Source organism: Zosterops lateralis, assembly GCF_965231275.1.
Source record: "Zosterops lateralis genome assembly, chromosome: 6".
NCBI classification, from domain to species: Eukaryota; Metazoa; Chordata; class Aves; order Passeriformes; family Zosteropidae; genus Zosterops; species Zosterops lateralis.
The window spans coordinates 40,766,702-40,791,819 of record NC_139761.1 but is presented as its reverse complement, the minus strand read 5'-3'; the positions used below and the strand labels follow the sequence as shown (position 1 = coordinate 40,791,819).

Here is a 25,118-nt window from a genome sequence, read left to right as displayed (position 1 = left end):
TTGTGTCAGAGGAAGGACTATTGATTGACTGTTAGAAACACTGGTTGTTGAAAATCCAGCAAACCAGATGAAGCCTGATACAGAAATCTTCCAGCCTGGTGCTATAGGGAACAGAGGGACCAGTTAAGATTTTCAGATAAAACTCTGTGGTGTCTATTTTTTCACTTTCTATAGACAAACGGGGGATCCTGTTAATAATTTGTCATAAGATTTTCCAAGCCATCGGGACAAGCAGCCGCTAGATGGCATGTCCGTCCTCATCCAAACTCTGCATCTCACCGCCGTGAAAATCCAGGATACCCCACTCATCCCACACAAGCACAGCAAAATGATGATATATTACCTCAGATCTGCTCTAAGAAAACGCTGGCGCAATTTGCAGTTATTTTGCACGGGGGATCTGCAATCTGATGAACATTCCTCTGTGATTTTAAAAGGATTTAAAAATAAACTGCACGCAGATTTTGCCAACTTGCTCTCACTGGTTTCGGTGAAGATGTACTAGGCCTGCAAAGAGCATTTATGTGCAAAACAGCTCGTAAAAAGAAATATACAGTGCTTTGTTCTCCCACAGGAGGGCTAGTGAATTATTTGGATAGAACCCACATGAAGTAAGACGTTATTGGTAGATACTGTTTTCCAGATCCTCAGCTGCTGTTATGTGGTATACTTCCCTCATTTATACTAGCTGAGAGTCTAGTCTCTAGGTCTCCAGATCAGAATTAAGCAAGACACCAAGCAGTCTTTGGAGAAAGGAGCTTTTATTTGAGGGGAGTGCCAAACACATTAGATTTGGACAATTTTCTCTCAGAGATTTAATCTCAGAGGAACTGGCAGAACAGAAAAGGCCCAGAAGCAGGAGTGAATCAAGCACATTAGCACATTTATGCTGTGAGCCCCAGTGTTTTCCACGTAGCTGCAAATATCTGAAGTCTTTAAAGCAGAAACTTCTAGTGTAACTTTAGTCACTGATAAACTGGCTTGCACTATACATAAATTGAAAAGAAATCCAAACTTACAGATTTCCCTACCAAATAATTCTTATATACCATAAAAAAAAGTTGGGTTCCCGTGCAAAAAAAGCTTAAATCACCTTCCCCTTCCCTGAATTTTTTCCACTACAATATGAGGAAAGTTCAGAAATATCCCTTGCCTTTTTTGTTTCTGCACAAGGGCAAAGAGTGTGCTTTTATTTGTGTTATTTTGAAATCATCCTTTAAAAAATACTTTTTTAATAATTCAGTGAAGTAACAACACTTTACATTTCTCTTGCATGCCTGTGAATTAAAGGGTGACCAGCCCTAGCTCTCTGTAACAAAAATTAGATCAAATTAGACAATGAATGTATTTCTTTCTCAAAGACAACTAGTAACCAAAAATAAATATTTGAATTTCCTAAACACATTTAAAACTGATGGGAAGCATACAGCATAGCTATACAGCTGGGAGGGGAGTCTCACATTTTGTGAGTTCTCTATGTTGCTAATCATAGAGAGGGGAGTCATGGTGCACCACTGAAACTCTGTGATGCTTTATATGGCGCAAATAAATATTCATCCCCAGGAGAGCACTACTGGAGATCCAGCCCCAGATTTGAGACTAAAGAGAGACACCAAGTGGAAGAAAGACTCATGACTAACTGCAAGTTGCCAGCAGCCCTCACGGATTTAATTCCTCCATGTGGTTTGCTGCAGCTTTATGCACCTAAGGAGGTGCTGCAGGGGTGCACTTGGGCACTTCACTGGCCATGTGCCCATTGAAATGTGCATCTGTGTGAGAAAAGAGAGAGAGGCAAAGGTGGAAATAGATTCTTTCCAATGCATGATTTAAAATGGCTTAACATAGCTATGAGGAACTTGGATGCCTTAATAAATGAAATTGAAGGGAATTAAGTCTCTAAATACTTTTGTGGATCTGAGCTTATGTAAGAGGTATTAGTGTCATAGGATTGTTTGTTCCACTCGCCTTGCTCCTTCAGGTAAATTGTGCCAGTGTTGCACACAATTCCCTGGGAAAATACCCAGCCTGCCAGTACCAGCTCCTAAATGCTCTCATTTACTTCACAGACCTTGAACTGGGTTTTCCTTCCTTGGTTTTCTGAGGTGTTTATGTTAATTAGACTCAAAAGGATGACTTTTCACCAGTCTCTGGAGCTGTGGGATGTGGAAATAATACTGCCTAGGCAAGAACATCTCTCCTGGCACATACCCCTCTCAGATCAACAGGGATCAGCAATGTTCATTCCTCTCAATCCAATGTAAAAGAAAGTCAAAAGAAATTTCAAGATATAGATGAGTGTTTAAAAGCATTATTCAGTCTTCTATCAGAGCCAGCTGGTCCAGGTCAATGGATGCCAGAAATGAATCATGTATGAGATCTGCCCAGCTGTGCCCATGTTTTTCTAGTGCCAATTCTCTTTTTCATATTTTGAAAGACAATGGCAGATGCATTCAACTCTGCATTCAAGCTATGAACTTAGAAGGAAAGCAATCTTATCAGCATTCTGGCTCCTTCTTCCTATGATGCAGAAAAATTCATATACTTAGCCAGGCAGCCCAGCCTCAGAAATATTGTTATGGAAAGATATTAAGCAAAACAGCAGATTTTTTTTTTTTTTTTTTTTTTTTGGGGGGGTGGGTGGCACTAATCCTCTAGTGCTTTGTCATTTTGTAACCTCACAGTGCAAACCTGCATATAAAATCCAGAATATCACTTCAGTCTGTAAATGTTAAATCAAAATAAGTTTATAGGTGAAACTTATTATGTTCTAGCAATCTGACTTTAGAAACAAGATTGTACTTCGTTCCTGGGAGAACAGCGGACATTGGTGTTGCTCTCTGAACAGGAGGCTGGGATCCAAAGTACCCCCAGCGAGCAATGAAGCCCTGCACAGCCACTTGCTCACACTCCACCAACAGGATCGGGGGAGAATCAGAAAGGTAAAAGCTGCAAAACTCAGGGGTTTAGATAAGAACAGTTAAATTAAAAAAAAAAAAAAAAAAAAAAGGAAACAAAGCCAGGCACACAAACAAATCACAAGAAGGAATTAATTCAGTTCTTCCTATGGACAGGCAGGTGTTCAGCCACCTTCATTGAGAGCAGGGCCTCAAAACATTAAATGGTGACTAGGGAAGACAAATAGCATTGCTCCAAATGTCCCCTCGTCTTCCTTTTCCCCCACAGTTTATATACTGACCATGATGCCATATGGTCTGGGATATCCTTTGGTGGGCTGGGGTCACCTGTCCTGGCTGTGTCTCCTCCCAACCTCCCATGCATCCCCAGCTTCCTCAGCACTGTGGCAGCATGGAAAGCACAAAAGGCCTTGGCTCTGTGTGAGCCCTGCTCAGCAGTAACAAAAACATCTCTGTATTATCAACCCTGTGCTCAACACAAATCCAAAACATAGCTCCACACTAGTCACTGTGAAGGAAATTAATGCTATCCCAGCTGAAACCAGCATGCCTGCAAAAGACACAAACAAAACTCCTTGTATCTCCAAGGAAAGGGAGCACACCTGAAAAAGCAGGATACTCCTGTGTAAGAGGAAGAAAAAACTTTGGTGTCTACTATAGAAGCCTCAGGAATACAATCAAGTTATTCAGGTGTTCATCCTTATCTACAGGTGTTTAAAAGGACTAAGTCTGAATGCTACTTCTATGAAATTAATTTCTGGTTGCCACAGATGACTGCAAAAGGCACAAGGAGGATTGTAAAATTGGGTTAAGTCCTAGATCCACCTAGCTTCCCAAAGTTCCACTTTGTGGATGTTGTTAGCCCAGGCATGCTCATGAGCTCAGCAAAACTAGCAAGAGCTCCTTAGTGAGTGGGATGCATCTCTGAAATGCTTCTAAGTAATTTTCTATCTTATCTGGCTCAAATGAGCAAGCCAGTGCAACAGTCATGGACTCTTTTCAATCCAGAGACATCAGTGACCTGCTCACACACCTTTTGAGATTTGTTTCTGTGAGGATTTTTTTTTTTAAAGGGAAAAATTATGGAAAGCACAGGATGGTAAATGGAAATTTGTTCCAGCAAATTTCCCATCTCAAGGGTCAGATAGATATCCAACCTGTACGGAGGCACACGATTCCCTACTTGCTACTGCTTAACAGATCACAAAAATGTAGAGTTCAATAGTCCCAAATCTAGTGCTTAGAAAGACACATCCCTGTGCCTGGATTTTCTAGCACTTACTGAGGGGGATCAACGTTTTCTTGCAAAATACCACGTTTGGGAGTGCAGTCACCTCCCTAATAGTAAGCTGTGAGGGACGTATACCAGGATCCAAAATAACCCAAATATGGACAAATCTGCTTCCCAGTTACATAGTGCCTCTGGCAGAACTATTAACTTTTAGCGTATCCAAGTCCAGCTTCTAGAAGACTTCAATTGCCTGCATTTCTCATTTCAGCCAGGGGAGGGCAACTGGTCATCAGGAAAATAAGATCAGTTTACTAAAGCTGCCATGCACTTCGAAGTCCTAAAATACAGAATATTAAAAATATTTTAGTCTTGAAAACATATCTTTCGATAAACATTTCTTCCCCTATTATAAGTTAAAATAGTTCCCTCTTGCCCCACAAGCTTCAGCAACTACTCCACTTTTATTGCTGTTCACTCTAACCATTATTCTTTCCATATAACTAATCTGATAGTAAATCCCAGCTTGGGGCAAATAAAAGAGGATTCCACTTACAGTGCCATGCCACACTAAGAATTATACTTGAAAAAAATCTGTAATTTTAAATTGTGCTTTGCATTCTTTCTATTTCATACTGTGCTATCAAACAGACACTAACCATGAACTCTATGTTGTTTGGTCATTTTGTTTTTAGCTTGGAATTTAAACAGAAACACCACTTCCCCCAACCTCCAGCAATTCTTTGCTCTATTTTTGAAGTCTCTTCTCCTTGTCAAAGCAACTTTGAAAGAACTTTTTTTTTTTTTTTTTAAAGTTAGGCAGTTTGTACTGATAATTACAATTTTCCTCACTACATCACCTAGACTACTCAATGTTTTGGTCCTATCAGCAAAGAAATCCTTGTCTCTTAGAGTCACAGTAATGTGAGGCCAATTCAAAGACTTTTTAAGGGAAATAGATATGCAAACATTAGAAATCCACGTGTCTTCCTGTTTCTCTGTTCTCCCTAATGCCAAAGACTAATTTCCTCCTTCTGGTGCATGCAACACAGGGCAGCAATATGTGCCAGCTGCAACTCAAACCCTTTATTCTCAGAGATCCTCTGAGACTAAAGAAAAGATATTTGGTCCCTTCCTCTCTGCAGCCTGCAGCATAACAACCCTTTAATCCCAGCTCCAGAGAAACGTGAAGAGCTGCCTATACATAAAACGGTGGAAAGTTTCTTGCTTGCATACAACTGGTTCAGGATAGCCCCTACCCAGCCAGACATGAGTTTACCAGCAGAGAATGAGGGGGCCATAGCTCCCTCCATCATTAGCAGCCACCCATGCCATATTTGTGTTTTTCATTGCAAAGCAGTGAGGACTGTGCAGCTTCTTAAAACCCTGGACAAGGCTGCAAGCAGCCATAAAAGCACAGCCAGCCAGCTCAGTGCGGGGCATTAGTATTCCCCTGTGCCTGAGGAAACAGACCCTGTGTACAAATGAATCAGGACCTGTATAGAGCTGCATCACAGGGACTTGGACTCCTGTGCAGACTTCTCTTGTTTACCCACAGAATAGGCCATGACTTGATTTGGTACACAGATTAATTCCTCCTAAAAAGAAAGTATTCATTTGACAGGGAATGGTTGTTGTGTTTGAAATGAAGATGGCCCAAGGCAAAAACAGATTGCTTGGCTCAATGACCCATTGGCTGGTCTCCGGCTGCCTTTGAAATGGTATTCAGTTTTCGGCCTTACATGCCACATAATGGTGGGTTTCTCCAAACTGGGTGTTTTCTTACAAGCACTTTCGTCTAATCACTAGCTGAGAATCCAGCCTGATGTGTACATTGTGAAAGATGCTGTTTATACTTGGGCTTTTAGTCTGCCATCTGTGCACAGCTTAGCTGCAACATCTCAGTAGATCTGTTTCTCCTCTGCTGCCAAGTCCCTGTTGCAAGCCTTCTGAAAAGCATGATTCACGTCAGACTTTCTAATAAAATTCAGGCACTTTGGAAGCTCTCTTTTAAAACCTATTTCCTTCTCTCAGCAAATACAGTGGTATAGACTTAATGCTTTTTCTAGACTCACTGGTTCATATCTGAGTGGCACTCGAGCATAACCAGCTATGCATGCAATCACTGATGCATATATACTCCCACACTGCCCTTGCTAACATGCATCCCGTTCTCAAAGCCTTTGACACAAATGAATTCAGGCACCAGAGCTGCTGGCACAATCCATTTGCACTGCACCTTGTAATCACTTTTTATTTAAGACCCATTTTCTTTAAGAAACAGCCTTTGCACTAATTCTCAGGGGAAATATTTTGAGCCCAGGTTTCCTTCCTCAAAGTAGGACAATTTTTGTCAGAATCAGAAACAAGCTACATGCTCAGTACCTGTAGGCTTGGATAATCTGTCGGCACAGAGATGAGGAAGACTAAATATAAGAACAGGCAGATGCTATTTCACCTGCCCCACTGACCCTTGTGTCTTTTTAAGTAAGCATTCTGACTTACAGAGTACAGGCGTAAGCTTGAGCAGATGTTCGAATGAAGACAAAGACTATTAGAGAGAAGGGGTAAAGAAAAAGTACTCTTAATATTATGTTTGAGAATAGAAGTGTTTTTAATGAAGGTTAATTCTGCTTGAAAAGAGATACTGGAGCGCTGCTGATTTCCAGAAAGACGCAGTCCTCAAGATTAGCTGTAAATGAGTTTTCAGATATTGCCCCAAATAATCCTCATGTGTAATTTGTCCTTGTCTTAGACACTAACAACTGGCCTCACAAAGTGTTTTGGTATGAGAAAGGAGTCTGAGCAAAATTAGACTGTCTTCAGGCCATGAATAGCCTGGTATTGCTGTGAGGAGCTGCAGAAGTAGGGCTGGTGAGAGCACACCCACAAAAACCCCTTTGCAGAGCATCATTTCACTTCCACCTTAATGTCCCTCTTCTGTCTCAGCACCTGCATTTCCATCCCCTCTCCCCAGCCGAGCCCTTATGCCATCTGATGAGCCTGCTGGTGGCACAGAGGGGGATGTGAAGCCCAGGATGCTGCACGCAATGCATGTGGCACTTAGCAAGTGACACCTGCTCTCCAGGTGCAGCCCTCTCCCATGGCCCCTCCTGCCTCACGCTATCCATCCATGAAGAAGGACTTGTTACATGGCTTGGCTTTGCCCATTGTGTGACTACATGCTTATCCTGACAAAAAAAAAAAAAAACAAAAACAAAAACAAAAACAAAAAAAAAAAAAAAAAAAAAAAAAAAAAAAAAAAAAAAAAAAAAAAAAACCAAACAGAAAACTCCACAGGATAAAATACAGGCTAGTAGGAAGGCTGCTGAGTGCCACCACTGAAAAAGGGAAGAAGGATGTGTTTAGTCCTGGTACCAGAGGAAATGGTTGGGAGCTGCAGGGAAAGCAGCTGGATGGATGGATGGATGGGGCTCTAAATACCAGAATGAAAGTGAAGTGAATGCAATGAATAAAGCACAGCCCAGAAAAGGACCTTTTAAATTTTTTTCTTTGAAGCCTAGTGGCATAGTAAGGAATCAGCTTTCAGACGCAGAGAGATTGACCAAGAGGCATCTTATTAGGAGAGAGAAAAGTGGCCATTGTACACCTGTCTCTGTACAAAAGCCAAACTGTTTTTTGTTGCCCCTAGGAATGCAGACTGGGACCTTGAGTTGCATGAGTTGGCTGGTCCTCCTGCCAGCACAGCAGAATACATGAAAGTGAGGAATGTTTCTTTTCAAAGGGTGAGGGACCTCCTGATCTTCCTTCATTTTAGGATTGGCTTGATTGGCTTGGTTTCAGTATCTCTGAAACGAGGATTTACAGAGGATCCCATTGTCGTTACTATCAGATTGTCTTATTACTTTAATTTTTATTTGCATTCTGCCAGTAGAGAAGAGGCGGGATCCCATTGGGCTAATGATGCCACGTGCCAAGAACAAAGAGCTGGTAGTTTGAGCCTGCTGCCCGCTGAGCGGAGCGGATACACTGCACAAAACAGAGAAGCCCATGGAAACAATGCAGTGCCCTGGTCAGCAGAGCAAACAGCAGCCACAGCATGCGGACACCTCACCATCTTCACAGTGCTGGAGGCACTGGGGGAAACAACAGCTTAACGGGGCTTGGAGGGGAAACAATGTGCAGCCCGGGTGATGTTTACAGGATTCACTGGGGCAGCGAAATTGCCCGCTGGAAAAAATCTTTCGGTGCGTCATCAGGCTTGCCTTCACTGGGCAGGAACCCACGGCGTGCACAGCCCCAGACAAGCTGCGGGACGGGGGGTTAAGGGGTGTTGGTGCTTGTTGCACCTATTGACGGGCCAGGCAGGGGCTCGGGGAGAGACGGGCTCCGGGCAAAGGGCCCAGCCTGGCCACCTGCCCCAGCGGAGCGGGGGAACTGCTCTCGGCTGCAAAGGAGGAGGCAGCGGGCGAGGCCTCACAGGTGGGCAGTGGAAAACGCTGTGAGGAGCGAGCGGCAGGGCTCGGGGCGGGCAGTGCGGGCGCTGCGCGGAGCCCCGGGCGGCCGGAGGAGCCCACGGCAGCGGGGCCCGGGAGAGTCGCCGGCTCCGCACAGCGCCCGGGCAGGGCCGGGCAGGGCCGGGGGCGGTGGCCCGCCCCGGGGCCGGCTCAGCGCAGCCGCCGGCCCCGCCCCAGGGGCCACATCGGCGGAGGGGGGAGTGCTCCGCCGAGCTCAGCCGTGCCCGGCCCGCCGAGCAGAGCAGAGCAGAGCAGAGCAGAGCTGAGCAGGTAGGCGCGCTGCGGCCGCCCGCCCCACAGGGAGCGGGGAGGGGGCGGGAGGGGCAGGCGCGGGCCGGGACTCCCCGCTCCCCTCCACCCGGGGGGCTCGGCATGGCACGGCGGGACAGGGGCCGTGCCCGGCGGGTTCTTCCCGGGGGTTTTCTGCGGGGCTTTCTGGCGGCCGGAGCGGGAGCCCGGTGCGGTTCGGCAGCCCCGGGAGCCCTTGCCCCTCCCGGCGGGGCGCTGAGGGCCCGGGGCACCTCGCGGGGCGCCAGTCCCCGCTGCTGGGCGCTCCACGCTCGAGTCGGGGGCTGAGCTGTGATCCCCTGGCACGGCCGTGTGTGACCTGAGAGGGACCGTGGCCGGGGCAGCGGAGGCGGTGCCCCAGGAGCGGGTCCGGCTGGCCCGGCGGCTGTGCTGCTGTGCGGGGACGGCGGGCCAGTGCCCCTGCTGATGGGGCCGGGCAGACAGCTGCCTTCAGCCGGCTCTGTCTCCACTGATTTCCTTCTGATGCGGGCTAGATCTGATCTGGCGCTATTACGAGTACAGAAATCTGTGTTAGCCCAGCCTGCTGTGTCCCTTTTGCCCCCTTCCTTTTTAAAATCCGTGTGAGGCGTTCAAAGCAATGCTCGCAGTTCAGCAGCCGGGTAGATGTTGTAAATGTAAATTGCATTTGCGGTGTTACTGGTAACAAATCTGTTGATTTAATGGGATAGCGGCTTGTTGCACTCCAGGCGTGCTGATTCTGCCCCAGAGCATTAAAGCTCTGCTCTGTATGCTTTCATGTAAAATGGGGTGTTTGGTACAAAAAAATAACAAACCAAAAACCCAAACCCAACCATCCTGAAATCTAAACATTGGCTTCAGTAAATTGTAAAGCTAGTTTAGGATAAAGTGTTCCTATGTCTTGGACAAGCTCTAGCATATTTGTATATGAAATGACAGCTTGAAACTTACTAGCTGTGCACGGGAGGGACAGCGTCCTGTTGCAGTGCTCTTGGAGGTAGTGGCTGTGGAGAAGAGCTGCTCTTGGAGATGTTTGAGGTGCTGTTGAGGGTAGATGTTCACACCACTTGTGAGGTCTCTGGGTTGTTAGCTTCTGACAACACCCGTGTGCTTCTTTGCAAGCATAGGGGGAACAGCTGGAGAGTGCTGTCTTTAAATCTGCCACCAGTGATACTTCCTCTCCATGTTTCTCTCTGTTGGGTTTTTTTTTTTTTACTTTCTCAGACATCTTAGGCTTAAAAAAAATCCCCTTCAAAGCCTGAGATGTGAACATGCTGCTGTGAAGCTTGCTCACTGCATGAGAAGTTCAAGCAGAAGCCTGTGGCTAGAATAATTTTGGAGGACAACAAGGTCAAAGTGTAGGAACACTGATCTGAAAGTCTAGGTGGAGGTGTCTAGTGAGAGGAGCAGTCTCAGTAGTGTGCTGATGTCAAGCATATGAAAAACTGTAAAAATGACAAATTACTCAGCTCTTACTAAATACTTCATGAGCACTAAATGGGAAGAAAGTGTTAATGAGGCAGAAGGGCACTGGGTGGTACAGTCAGTGACCTGTTCTGCAGTGGCACTGCATGGGCATCAGAAGACCTGCCAGTGTTCCATAGCAGAACCTCTTGCAACATTGAGGTAGTTTTTAACATTTACATATGCTTTTGATCCTTTGGCTGGAGCAGAAACTCCTAGACCTGTAGCTGTGCTTCTTTACAAAAGAAAAAAAAAAAAAGAAAAAAAAAAAAGAAAAAAAAAATTTCCATGGGTGCTTGCTCATGCTGGGCAGCCCACACAGGTGAGAGGAACCTTTGCCAACTGCTCTGCAAGCCTGTGTTCGGAGTGGCTCAGGGGAGTGAGTAGCCTCTCCTCACTTCTAATGTTATTGTCATTTAACACACCTTTCAGAGAAGAATCTTGCTGCCAAAATATCTTCGCTTAGTTTGGACCAACACCCCTCTCTGGCTGGGTTTCTCCATCCTTGTCAAGTGCTCTGGGGACCGCTGAGATGACATTATCATCCCTGTGCTGCAGGGCTGGGTGAAGTCTTGCAGTGTTTGTTCAGATTCTTACCTGCGTGTGACAGAAACAGAGCAAGACGCAGGCTGGGTGCCTGGAGAAAGCCCTCCCTGTGGGCAATCTCTCTCCTGCTGCATGGAAGCTCCTCCCCTAAGAGGATTTAGCGGCTTTAATAATGTGGCTCATCTGGACTCTCTTCGTTACTGTTATTGTCTCTATTTTAGTTCTCGGGTGACGGGCAGGTGTAGTGTGACCTACAACCGTAAGCTGGTGCAGGAAATGCTCTAATGAGGCCTTCCCACAGCTCCACGGAGGTTTTCTTGTCCTTGCTACTCAAACCACTCTGCTTCAAGCTCTTGGAAGTGCAAGGGGGGTTTCACATGAAATTTCTCATCTGACTGTAACCAAGGAAAGGTTTTATCACTTCTGTTTCTCCGTGTCCTGGTCTCACAGCTGTAAGGCAGGAAGGGTCTACCCAGAACTGCAGGTGTTCATCCAGTAGATGTTTAAGTCAGAGGGATGCAGGTGGGAGTTTTGCAGACCTCTGGTAACCACAGGCCCCAGGGCACTTTTCAAACCATGGCTGTGGTTCTTGGTGCCTGCTGGCATTGTTACAGCAGGGAGCACACAGCACAGGCAAAAGGCATTGCCACAAAGACTTTTCAGCACTGATGGGATAGGGTCTGTTATGAGAATGCCAGGGGGGTGCTGGGACTTGGATCATGCCCCATGCTATTTGAAGCAGTACTTATTGCTCCACTTTAATCCTGCCTGTGGCATGGCAGCCGCTTTTTTCCTGGTCTGGTTTCCCTTGGCTGTTGAGTGGGAGGTGCTAGAGGGGGTGGGTCTGTCGGGACTCAGTCTCTGTTTGAGTAGCTTGGAAGGCTGGAGGAAGTAGCAATATTTCCAGTGGGCCTGTGTAACAGGGGGTGATTGGAGCCACAGCCTTCTTGCACTTACTCCTCAGTTTCCATTGTGGAAAAACTTATGTGCACCAAAACTAACTTATTACTGGCAGGAATTATGGCATTCACTCTAGAGTGCCTTAACTTCACCTCTCAAAATAGGAGCATGACATCTGTATCCCCTTCTTCTCCTTCCCTGCCATAATTTGTCTCTGAACATGGATCATGCCATCCAGAGACCTGGAGCCCATTTGTGCAGCAAAGGGGTAGCTGGGCCCAGTAGCCTGCCCACCACCATGTGGTTGTCAGCTTTAATGGGCAAAGAAATAAACTGTGTCCTTGCACAAATGCATCTGTTGGAGGAATGTGGGATCGGAGCTTTCTACAGGCTACAAATTAATGACGTAGGTGTGAAGGGATGGCTGAGTGAGCCACCTTTCCTTTAGCAGCTGTGTAATGAGATGCAATCATTACCTAACCGCCTCTGTCTCTTTTTGGCTCTTCTGTATTCTTAGAGGGAATGAAATGGAGGAAAGGGTAAAAATTACAGGCTCTCTTGGCATGGTAAAAGGAATAATACAGGCAGTACAGTCAGTGCCAGCAGTTCCTTGACGGCTGGTTGGCTGGTGGCAGAGCCTGTTTGCTGAAAGCTCTCTGGGCTATCAGGCCTTGGAAACACTGAAGCAGTTAATGGCTGACTTCAGTCTAGATTGGGTGATAAGTGAAGCAAAGGAACTGCGTAGTGGAGATTGCTTAAATCACTTCTTGTGTGCACTGTCAGATTCAGAGTTAGCTAATTTTCTGGAAGAAAGATGAGGCGTTACTGAGAGCAGCTCTGCTGAAGGACTGCCTGGCTGACCACAGAAGAAAAAGGGAATGAAACAGTAGCCTATGGGGATGGGAACAGGGATTGGAGGCTGCCGACTCTGGACCCAAGCATGTGTCTTTTTGAACACCACAGAGCCAGGGAAGCTGGGAGGTGTATGGCTCATCCAAGATAGATACAGGGGAAAAAGGGAAAGAGACTAAGCTGGGAACAGGCTTTGTCCTGTGGGAAGAGGTGCGTGCACAGGCTGTCTGGCTGACTGCTCTAGTTCTTTGTCTCCTTGATGGAGCTTCAGAACTGGGGCATCACCTACTGGGACACCACCATTTAAAAGCAAGTCAAACTAAAGTCCAGTGCATGTACTTTATTTCTGAAAGTTGCTGATATGGTAAGGGCCTTGTCTGTCTTTAAGAAGCTGAGAAGGACCAGAGGAAGAGCCTTGCACATAAGTGAAGTACTGGTGGAATTTGTTAAGGATGCTGTTGGGCTGCTGTTTTTAGTTGCTTTGCAGCATGGCCTTGAGGCAGGTGCATCATGAAAGGGCTTTACCCTTTACTACAAAATTGCTACTGAGCTGTAAGCAGATTGCTGATCTCTTCCAGTATGATGATAATCCCATGGCCATGTGTACTGGAGAAATGCTGATCTGGGATGAACTGTATACATTAGGATATTCACCAGCCTGAAGATTTGAAATTATATAATGCGAAGTTCCCTTTGTAGGCAAAACAAGTCTGCTTCAGTGCTTCATACACAAGCAAAAGAACAGATGAGTGTCAGAGCTGCAGCCACACACCTTGAGCTGAGCTGATCTTCCCACAGCTGGAATTGGGAACTGCCCTTGGTCCCTCCTGCTCCCCATCCATTGTCAAGGAGGTAGTTTGGGAAAGGAAAGGAATTATCTTAGGGTGGTTTGCACAGCAGGGATTGAATATGCTGTAAAGTAGCTTTGCCTATTGGAAATGAAAGAGGCTGTTTACCAGAGCTGTTCTGGAAAAGGGTTCACAGTCGCTGGATCTGACCATATTCTTCTCCAGCACCTTGCTTTGGTCACTGCCTCTGTGATCTGTGAGGTTTCTGTGCCCTCGCCAGGACGGGTTCAAGGGACCACACAGGAATATGATGTACTCAGCTGCTGCCTCTACAGGAGAGGCTTCATGCAGCACCTTGTCTGTCTAGTTTTAAAAGCAACCTGCTCCAGAATGCTGGTTTTGCTTGGGCTGGTGCACCAGGCTGGCACAGGTTCGAGTGAGCTGTCTCTGGGGTTCTGTGCATTAGGTTGTTGTGGGGCCACCACGTGAGCTGTGTTGGTGCAGGACTTCTGGAACAGCATGCAGGGCACACGTGGAAAGGTCATCTTGGTACTTGACTAGGACTTCAAGGGCTGCTACTGTCATCCCATAATACAAGAACATGGGAATCCTAAATGCCTAGAGCTGATACGTCTCCTGATAGATGGTTAGCAGTTTTGTTTGGAATCAGTTGCAAAGTCTAAATTGACTAGATTATCTCTACAACTGCACAAAATGCCTCAGTGCTCTAGTTAGACCTTTCCAGGGAAATTTCTAGACCTTTTGTGGCATTTCTGTTTCTAAGTGTTCTAGTAATAGAGAAAAAGGTCTGTTAGGAATCTTATTCCCTTCCTACATGATTTTTTTGTAATTTCTCCTTGGTCCTGCAAATGACTTACTTAACATAACTTGGAATGTGTGTGGAAAGAAATTGAAAAGAAGTTCTGTGTTCAGTGGTGGCACTATCAAGGGTTTTTTTGGACTTTGGTCCCCAGAGCTAACATGCCTGCTTTCCGAAGTCACCATGCAGACTGCTCTGCTGCTCTCCTCTCTGCTTGTAACCAATTAATTTGTAGAGTATTCTTTGCATAAAAGGGCGCTTTTTCTGGCTGGTGTGGTGACAGGACACAGGCTCTAGGGCTGCATTGGTTCTGGGGCATCTTTCACATGGTGCTGTGGCACAAAGCATCCTCTTTCCTGCTGTGGAACTGGTCATGTGTCTGTCGTGGATTGAAGTTGCTGGTGATGAGTCAGTCTTGAGTGGCTTTGCTGGAATGTCCTCAACTTCCCAGTGTGCTTCCTATGCCTCTTGTCCCCTCACTCCTTTTCTTCTGTGTCACAAAAGGCTCCCTGTAAAACACAGAAGCAGAGCAGGACTTGGCTTAAGGAGACAGACTGCTGACCTGCAGGTTAGCAAGGCTGTTTGCCCTTGCTACTGCCTTGTATTTTGCACTGACCAAACAGATATGGGAACTATTCTGCAGCAGCTATGCTGCACACTTGAAGAAACTGTGGCTTAAAAGGCAGGCAGGAGTTCCAATTATGCTCACATCTGAAGTCTTTCGGGAGAGAGAGGAACCAGACAAAACTCCAGCTGCCTAAATATGCTTTCCCAACAGCCTAAGAAGCTGCTGGACTCTTCTTTGCATTCAAGTCCCTTTCTAACGCTGGCTTGCAGCTATGCACATGGAATAACTAAAGAGCACTCTGAGTAGTGCAGTAGATCTGCCTATTCCCCAAGGAAGCTCTTTTAATTAGAGAAGACTTCTGCTCGGCAGCTGCTATGTGGAACAGTGCTAGACCACAGCTGTGTGGAGGAGCCCTGGTGAGCTGTGTGAAACAAGGTGAAGGCACAGCCCTTTTCTGGTTCCCAAGGGGTCTGCTGCACTTCTCTGGGGAGGCTGCACGGGAGTGGGGGGAAGAGGCTGCAGGTACAAGAGAAGTTCCTGCAGGCAAGTCGTGTGGGGAAGTGGAGCCCTGTGTGATAGATCAGCCTTGCAGGTGAGCCCCAGCCCCTCAGTGGGACTTGCTGCAGGGGTGGCTGCTCCCCATGCACGGAGTTCAGCAGCTCCTTCACCCCAGATCCTCCCAAGGGTGAGAACACCTTGTGGGAGTGCAGCTAAGATCCTGGCTGCTCCTCAGGGGTTGGAAGTGATGCCCACAGCTGCTGGTGCTTCTCTTGCCTGATGTGAGAGGACCTGAAATGTCAGAGTTTCCTCTCACCCTTTCTCCCTGGGGGAGATTTTGTGACTCACGGCTTCCTGGAATGAAACTGAGGTGACAAAAATGCACTTGCCAAAACTTCATGGGAAATTTTAATGTCAAAAACTGCATCAAACTGGCTGTTGCCGTGGCAGAAGGGACTATTTCAAGGAAGGGCTATTTTGAGGAATGGCAAGCTGCTTTAATTCCCAAGTGCGAGACCTTGAAGGCTTCTTTGATTTGATGCTGCAGTCCTGCTGGTAGCCTCAGAGCCTGAGTGTTTCTACATTCATTACCAGTCCATCGTGTTGCAGCTTTGGAGGCTGTCGTGGCAGTGATTTAGACTTGGTGCTGCAGTAAAACACAAGGTTCCTGCTTTGTGAAGCTTCAGGCAGAGAGGAAACCTCTTCCTATCGCAGCTGTGAGCCACTGACAAGACCCACAGGTGTGTATACAAGTAGATGGCCATCCATCCAGTGCTGTCCCGTGGGAACCTGAACAGTTTGCTCCTTGTTTGCCCAGAAGAGAGACAGCCTTTGCCACAGGGTGTTTGCTGTCAGGAAGAACAGCCTGTGCAGCCATGTGTGAGCTGAGCCAGGTCAGCAGCTGTGTTACTGCGGTGCTGTCTGATGGTTATTCCTGTGCCCAGTATCTCAGTGGAGAGCCCTGGTGCCCTGTGATGGGTGGTTCTCCTGCTGGTAACCTCCCATCAGAGGAGGAGCAGGCAATGGGGCTTTGCTGGGCTGGGTTTCAAGCTGCTGCACTAGTGAGGGATGGATGTGTATGTGGGGCAGAGGGAGCCTTGTGTGACAACCATAACCTGCCCAGGTAGCATGCATGAGACACCTTGTTGTAGTTTTAGATTATCGGTGAGTTTGTCTTGATTAAAAATTGTGGAGCTGATGTGAAGTAAAACCAGGTGAGCTGGGGGGGAGGAAGACAGCAATGCAGTGGGATAGAGGCAAGTAAGGAAAAATTGTGTCTGCAATCCTATTAAAAAGTAGTCTGAGCCTCAGTCATGATTTACTGATTAAAGATGGAACAGCCTGCTTCTTTTTTCCTCCGAAATGGGAGCATTTATGTCTGCACTGAGGTTCATTGGATTATTTGTAAATTAGTTATTCTGGGTTCTTTTCTTACTTTAAAGTAAATACCACTGAACTACTCTTTTCCATCTTATTCTTCTAGCATTCTTCCATCAAATAGTCTTCTGGAATATTTATGCTCTAAATATAGAAAAGGAGACCTTTTCAGGAAAGAAAAGGCCACCCAGCCTCTCTTGGTTCAGGTTCAGCTGAACCCATTTTCCAGACCACTGTGCATAGGTCTGCAGACTCCAAGGAGGCCCCTCTTTTTCCCAAAACAGACCCAGCTTTTCAAAGTCTTGCTGTCTTTTTTAACTGCCAAATTCCTAGGGAACCTATCCCATATGTCTGTTCTTCTTGGCTTGAAACAGTACTGTCCAGAACCTACACATGTATTGCTTTGAAGGATTGATTATTTTCTTTTTTTGGGATGGTGTTGGAAGTGTGATCTTAACTGCAGATGGCAGGTCTATCACTAATCAATGGTCTTATATTGCTCCGATTAACTCTGCTGGGATTACCTGCATGGTAATGTAACAATCACCAGAGTAGCAAAACACCTCTGTGTATTGCAGCCTGCCTTGGAGTTCAGGGCCTTCTTCATGGAAGGGCAACCAAAAGTTTTTGGGCATCTCTTCCAGCTGGCTAAGTGTTTTCTAGGAGACCCCTTTATTTTCCAGCCTTGTCTGCTGAGATTTCTTATTGTGGCATTTCACTTCCTAAAATGCTTAGCCTGAGAACAAAGCAGCTTCGCTGCAGCTTCTGTAACAGCTCATGCTGTGTTATTCTTGCTCCTCACAGCGTTGCTCTTTACTGCTGTACAATGTTGCTTTCTTTTCCATTTTCTGTCTTCTGTTGGAAGAGCTTGGCAGGAGGAGAGTGTTCTCTAAAGGTGAAAGGAAAAAGTGCTAGACAATGCTGCTGTACATCTGAGAGACTGTTCAGCAGCCCCTGTTGGGACTGGCTGTTCCAGAACAAGGTTTGAAATAGCTTCTGAGTTGTATCCTCAGAGTGATCAGGGCAGCAAGGGGTTTGGTTATTGTGGCCCAGTGCTGCCAGTTACAAATGCAAAACTATTCGTATTATTTACCGTGATGTTGGAAAGGGAAAAATGTGGTTGAGGTGAATGTTCTTGAATAGCAGGAAATGACTCAAAATATCTGTGCTTTAAAGTCCTGCACTTCAGGGTTTTTATTGCCCTCCTGCCCTCTGTATGTCATCATTTTGGAAACAGGGACTGCTTGAGTCATAATATCTTCCTTAGGAGCTTTTAATAGTTCCAGCTTTCTCTTTTCATTCGTACCCTTTGGTAGTGTCAAGTGGCATCTGGGGCATGAAACTCAGGATGTTGTGAAATGTTCATGCTCAGACTGTCTGTGACAGTGCTCCCCTCGTCAGCAGGGCAGACCATGCTCCAGCAGGGCACAAGGTCTCCTGTGACCCTGGGGTGGTCTGGTGGAAGTACAGCTTCTGGAGCAGAGGCTGGGTCCGGGAGAAGCCTGTGGCTGTGCCACTGCTGCCACAGTGTGAGTGATTCTGTTCCATTGGGTTTGGAGGCCCCAGGCTCAGCTGGGCCCTGTCTGCTTGCAACAAATGGTTTGGCTGAGTTGTCTTCTCTGCTATGCAAATCTGGGAGAGATCACAAGGTACTTTGTGTGAGAATCCAGCAGGAATCTTTTACGTCTGATTTCTGTGCTGTCAGCCTGCAGTGGGGGGACCTTCCCATTGGAGGCCCATGGTGATGGTAGGGCAGACCTTGCAGAAGGGGAGAGATGGTTACAGCTGCTGATCTGTGCTCTTCTGCTCTAGAATCCCATGTAGCAGTGCCAATGTACTACCAGGGGTGGTTCAGGTAGCTACATATAAGCAAATGCTCTATTTGGCAAAACCAAAGTTTCCTAAAATTATAAATAATAAAAGGACTGTTTCTGATAAATGCCAAAAGATGTATCCCCTTGTGGCCTGAGGTCCTTTGCTGTGCCAGTAAGACTTCTGTCCACTTTCCAGTCATGATGGATTTGCAACTCTTCCAGCTCTACCCAATCTGTGGGCTAAGGGGTTAAAACCTCAGCTTCTTTAGATCAGTGCCTTGCTATCTTAAAGGATCTGATACAAAGCATGTGATATGATTAAAGTAGACTACTAGCCTGTCTCTTCTCTTGTTCAAGGAAGATTACTTAATTCTAAAGCTTCACAGTCATTTGGAATAATAAGCCAGAGGCCTCTTCTCTGTTTGCTTTGTGGTGGGTTTTGGGTTTTTGGTTTCTTTTTTGTTTCTTTTTTTCTTTTTACCACTTGAGACCATGTGGATGTAGCCTAGGTGGAGAGGTCTTAGGGAGAATCCTGGTGGCAGGAGACACTTCCATCCTCCAGTGAGCTGTCAGCTGCAAGGGACTTTATTGCTCTGGTGAGTCAGATAGTTTGGCAGGGTGAGCTCCTGCAGAGGTTTAATCTGAGAAGGACAAGGGAGTGCTCATTGCCCTATGCCCTTCTGAATAGGCAATCCCTAGTCCTTTGACTTCTAGAAGTGTCTGGCTTCAGCTATGAAGTGAACCCCAGGAGAAAATGCAATTACTGGGAGTGGTGATGGGTAAGCTCAGCTTCCTTCCTATGCTGGGTGCTGGTGCCCAGGCTCTGCTCAGCACCATCCACCTGTCTGTGAAAGTGTGTGGTCTGAAGACTCAATAAGCAGAGAGGAGGAGGAGAGAGAGAAGTTGTTTAAGTTTCTAAACTGTGGAAAACTTCTTGCCCTTGAACTAAAACTACTTTCTCTGCTAATTCCTGAAAAGAACTAAGAGAGTAGGAAACCTCATTTCCCAGGTCAAGCAGATGTTGTAACTTCCCAGAAACATGTTTATCATGGGTGTGCTGAATCTAATCACTCCCTAGTTATTTGCCCTAGCATCTGAGAAAATGGAAGTAACTGAAAACCAGTTTGTTTGGAAAGGGACTTTACAGTAAAAAGTCCTCAACCTTGACCTCTTGCATTTTATGGGAGGAGGAAGATAAAAATCAGTTATACTACCTGGCTCCTACCTAAGTCTCACAATCTCTGTTGCTGTTTCATAAAATAGAAAAAAAAGGCTTTCTTCCTGCCTGGATTGTGGTATCTTTTGGGTGCTCTGGCAGGGGGAAAAACCTGCTGAGTCCAAGGAAGATGTCTCCAATCCAAGTGGCATTGGGACGGATATTGTGCAACTCCAAGGCATTGCTTGCATGAGAAGGGAGGTAGGGGACCCTGCCCTGTGCATGTACTTGCACCTGGGATTTCCAGACTGATGACTGGCACAAGGAAACACTTATAAGCATCCCCTGTGCTGCAGAACCATGCTGGGGAGAAGCTCTCCTGGGCACAGGCAGAATGCTCCTTGTCTGTGCTGGTCACCCTGCTGCAGTTTGGAGTGCAGGCCCTGCTCACAGGTTTTGCTCCTCTGTGGGGAGGTATGGGGCAGGCCAGAGCAGGGGGACTGCTTTTGACACACTGGTGCCACTGACAGATGTGGGAGCTGGTGGGCACATCCATTTCAGAGTTAGGTTTGCAGCCTGGCAGCTCCAAGTGCAGGAAACAAAGCTGAGCTGGTCTTGTTGTTGAAGCGATTAAAGAGCCAATGTAGTCAAGTGACAGAGTTGCCCAACCAGTTTTGTGAAAACTCTGCATTTTTACTGCATTGTGTGCTGGCTTTAGTCAGTGTGGAGACCTCTTTCTGGACCTGACCCGCAGAGCTTGTTGCACAACTAACATTCTAATATGTGGTAATTAAAAAGAGAAAGTCCATAAACTGTACTTTTGACTATTTCTTCTGTCTGCTATTTTTGGTAAGTTGATTGATTTCTTCTCTCTCTTTCTTTTTTTTTTTTTGGTAGGAGGAGAGGAGAATCAAATGACTTTCTGGGACAATTTGTGGGGTTTGGAGTTGTTTTTTTCCTTCTGTTTTTTGGCAGAATTCTATCTCTGGTCTTGATGTATGGAAAGTTTTACTTAAATCAGAGAAATGCTGTCCTGCAAATACTGTCATGCTGTGCAAGTATGAGTGTGTAGGCTGAAAATAGCAAAGAACTTTCTCAATTTGCCAGTTGTAGGGACTGAAGACCTACTTAAATGTTGGCTTTCAAACTAAAGTGTGAAGGCCAGATGTTCTCAAAATGTGTTACACTGCTTGTAAACATAAAGACGTGCTTCTAAAACCTCTGCTGCTCTTTGATACTGAACTGTGGGCTTGGTTTCTTTTTCATGGTATGATAGTGATTTATAAATATCTGATCACTTCCCGTAAAGCATCAGAAGTACGTTTCTAAAATACGCATTTCCTTTCTACAAAATACACAACGTGTGCTTGCTGGGATAAAACATACAGAAAAATCTTCCATCATAGGAAGTCCTATGGGTGCTTTCTAATCCAGGGTCTTGCTGGAGAATGCAGTAGCTAGTCAGATAATTCTCACAACAGTATATTAACTACAGGAGTCAGAAAAGCTGAGTGTCTTACCAGGTGCACCAGGAGCAAGTCTACCTTTGCAGTGTGAGCTGATAAGTTCCTTCAGAAACTATCCCTGAGAAATCTGTTTTTTCCAGTGATATTTCTGCAGTACTTGCAGCCAGCTCTTGCCTTGCTCTAGTCTGCTCCCTTTGCCCCAGGAGTAGCAAATGGGGAGGGACTACATGTACATTTGAGTCTCTATCTTGCAGATGCTGCTGGGGTCTCACTGTACATGTCTGTGCTGGTAGTTTGAAGATTACTTAAGTGTGGTGCTGCAGTTTGCAGGCTGATGTAGATGTGCTTGTCTCTCTCTTCTTAGCCCTGAGACCATTTCCTCTACGCTTGAAGACAATTACTTCTACTTAAGAAGAAACTCTCTAGTAGTAAATGGAATAAGAGAGGGTCTGGTTTGTTCTGTTTTCAAAATTTGTAATATGCAGAAATACTTTTCTACCTTGTACTGACATTTTCCTTCAAAAGGAAACTTTGGCTGTATCATAGCAACACACATACAAAATACATATTAAAAAATACATATATACATATATATAAAAAATACATAATACATATACCTTAATTTTTAGGCTCCAGCTTCTCCCTCAATCCTCCCATTGTAACTTATGAAGAGATGCTATTTGGAAAATCTCCACGACAAACATAATCTTGTTTATGTTTTCAAGGTTGTTACACAGCTGGTATTATCTCAGTGAAGCTTAAAGGAAAGTTCAGTGAATTCAGACTTGGGTCATTCATCAGCTCTGTGGTTATTTGCTTCCCAGAGACAAGGTGTCCCTCCCAGGTGTACTGAAAGTCCAAGGCCTTTATATATTAACGTCAACAAGATGAGCTCCTTAGGGTATTCTTTGTATGTTAATGGGGCTGTAACTTACAGTCCCTGCCCTGAGGGCAGTGATGTACCTGGTTAACAGGAGACTTAGTAACTCTGCCATTGTACATTAACTGGTACTGTTGTGTGAAGCTGTCCTGTCTCATCAGTCGTGATGGGAGACTCTCTGATTGCCAAATGTCTGTTCTGCATGGGCATGGATAGAGAAGCAGCTGGGCTTTGGACTGCAAGGGCCCAGAATCCTGCAAAGAATAATCTTTCCTTCTCCTCTGCCCCACGGCTTTCTGAAATGCCCCTTCCCCGTGGGAATGGCTGCCTTGGAGCTGGAAAGTGGCCAGTTAGTGAGCAACTTTAGTGTGGTGGCTTCTGTGGGTCTCTATCCAGCTATATGTCTGATCTGGTTCTGATTTCTGGATTGGGGTAATACTGCAAAAAGTAACTACACTGGCCTGCAAAATGGCCTCAGCCTCATGCAAATTACTGTGCAGATAAACATCTTTATGGAACAAGCAGCATGCTGATCCCTTCCTAGGAACACCTGCTAGTTGCTTTGGGCAGAGGGAACCAGTTCTGCAACCTGAGTACAGCAGTGGGAGCTCCTCCATCTCCAGGATTTCTTGGTCAGTCTGTCTGCAAATGAACCCACCTAACTTTGGTCAATGTTGTGGTGTGAGAAAGAAAAGACAGAGAGGTGATACTGAATCAGGGACAGCTTTAGATATTTTAAGTGTCTAGCCTTGTAGTATCTTGAGGGAAATTTCCTGTTGCAATGTGTAAGATTTAGGTAAGTGAGGAAGAGGATGCTTGTTTGGTGTGACATGAAGCACCTGCAGTGCTTGAGATCAGCTGAGGCTGCTTTGGAGGTTGCTTCAGTGGACCAGCTGGACTTCCACCCAAAGATCCCACCTTCCACATCAGATGCAAGATGTGAAGGAGGATCAGGAGCCTTAGGGTGTGTTGCAGAACTTTAGTTTCTAGTGCTGGCTGCTGCATTTCTGCATCTGTCAAACTGGAAGTTTCTCATTGGGCAGGCAGGAGGGACAGCAGGACTGAGCCAGCATGCCAGCCTTACAGGACATTTGAGGTGTTTTTGGAGACAGGAGAAATAACAACTTGTGAAAGCCAAATCTGATGCTGGTTTGACCTCATCCTAGCCTGAGAGAAGCTGGTACTAGTTTGTCCTGTGGGGTCTGCCTTTATGTCCCTTGATGTTAGAGCTTGAGGGGTGGTGGTGGGGAGCAGCTGGTCAGAGAACACAGAAATAAGCTGCAGCTTCTTTGTAACCAGTCATTTCCTGTCCTTAAGCAAGAAGATCTGGCAAAGGGGGTAGCATCCTCAGGCTATGTAGGTGCAGTCAAATGCGTACCCTCTTTACCTGAGCTGGAGTATTGGGACTGACTGTCAGAGCTCAATGCTCTTGGGAACATGTGTGCTGTCCTTAAGGGTTTGCATGAACTTTGCACTTTTTTGTAGATCTACTGAGACAGTGATTTCCACAGCTGTTCTGCTCTGATTTGTTTTGTGGTTCTTTTCTTTCACTGCACTCATAAATGAGCACCTTTTTTGTCCTGTATGGTAACTTGGCAGCTGAGGTGTTTCAGCTGCCAGAGCTCATCAGGGAAAAACCTGTGGAGTGAGCACAAAGGTGTGCTGCAGAGGAGAGCTCAGCCCTTCTCAGCAGAGCTGCATGGCCCAGGCACGTACAGCAGTGTGGCCTGGGCCAAGTATCATAAACTTCACTAAGCAGCAAGCATGCACTGCTTGCTGGGTGGAGGCAGTACAGGATCTAATTGGGTAGAGCCGAATTGGAATTAAAAATTAACTTAGCCTCTCTGCCCCTTGACTGATGTGGTTATAATGTCTGCGCATGAATTTTCCCCTTCCTGCTTCTGTGGCCAATGGTGGGGTCAGGAGGCAGAGGTATTCAACTCCCCTCATGTCACCTGTCCTTCTCTGGGGTCACCTTTTACAGGAGGGAGACTGGGAGTTTCACAGGCTCCTGTGACAAAAATAAGTTAATCTCTGAGCTGTGACAGGGCTCCTCTGCAGTTGCTAACAAAGCAGGCCTCTGTCTGCATCTCCTCAGGCACACATGTCCTGGATTTTATGTTCTTGCTCCACATACAGGTCTTGCTGTCATTGCTGTTGCTGGGAGAACAACAAGCCTGAGAGCTGGAGGTCACAGGGGGGGCAGGAAGCCATCCCCTGATGGCAGTCCTGTGAAGACCCATTCCATTCCTTCCTGATAGGAAACCCCTGAGTTCTAAATCAATTCATGCCTTCCTGGAATTAGTTGTCCCTTCAGGTCCTGGAACTGAACCTGGGCTAAGAAACACCCCAGATCAACTCCACAGGAGCTGACCAGGCTGTGTTGGCAACCAAGTTTTTAGGGCAGTAGTGCATCAAAGCAACACACTGCATAAATAATCCTGCATATCTTTACAAGATGGAGAATGAGAGGTTGGAAGAAATGCCATTCTGCAGCTGATGGTGTCTTATGAAATCCTCTGCAGAGCTGGCATCAATCTGGAGAATGACAGGGAAAATTTGGATGTGTAGGTACAGGATTATTGAAAAGAATGGGCGTTGCTGTTTGGGGATGAAAATTCAAACAGTCAAAGCAGTAGGAGTGGACAGGTAGAAGAAAAAACAAATAATTGTGGACAGTTAATGGAATTTGAAAGCTGCAGATGTATTTAACCTCTTCATGCATTGCTGCAAGATATTAAGGCTTAAAACTTTACCAGTTTCAGAATGCAAATTTCAGGTTTTTATGTTGGCTTTTTGCTGCCTAGTTGCCTGTGGATATGCCTGGTTGTGATAACTCCAAGCTCATCTGCTTCCAAACCTGACCTATCTCAAATTTTGTTGAACTTCTACTGCATGACAGTGTTGCTAATCTTATGACTGTGCAATTTCAGAAGATGGAGTTTCAAGGAGTTTCATTGATGTAGTGGACAAAAGTAAGTTAATTTGCAAAGAATGGAAAATTGGAAAATCTGTAGTATTTCAGTGGAGATCTAAAGTGTCTTAAAAGCTCAAAACAAAACCTTAAGACCCTTTTTCTCTTCTGACATGAAAACTGTATT

General features: G+C 45.9%; 1 protein-coding gene across 4 annotated transcripts in view; it reads left to right on the top strand.

Annotated features, from left to right (window-relative positions):
* Positions 1-8,835: 8,835 nt before the first annotated feature.
* Positions 8,836-25,118, top strand: part of CD82 (CD82 molecule) — a 38,878-nt gene continuing 22,595 nt past the window's right edge. Inside the window, exon 1 of one of the 4 annotated variants that reach the window (XM_083863722.1) lies at positions 8,836-8,891. The gene's annotated coding sequence lies outside the window, so the exon portion shown is untranslated. Of the gene's footprint in view, positions 8,892-20,384; positions 20,521-24,966; positions 24,993-25,118 lie in introns of those variants that run through there. The other 3 variants (XM_083863720.1, XM_083863721.1, XM_083863723.1) reach the window with 3 other exon arrangements.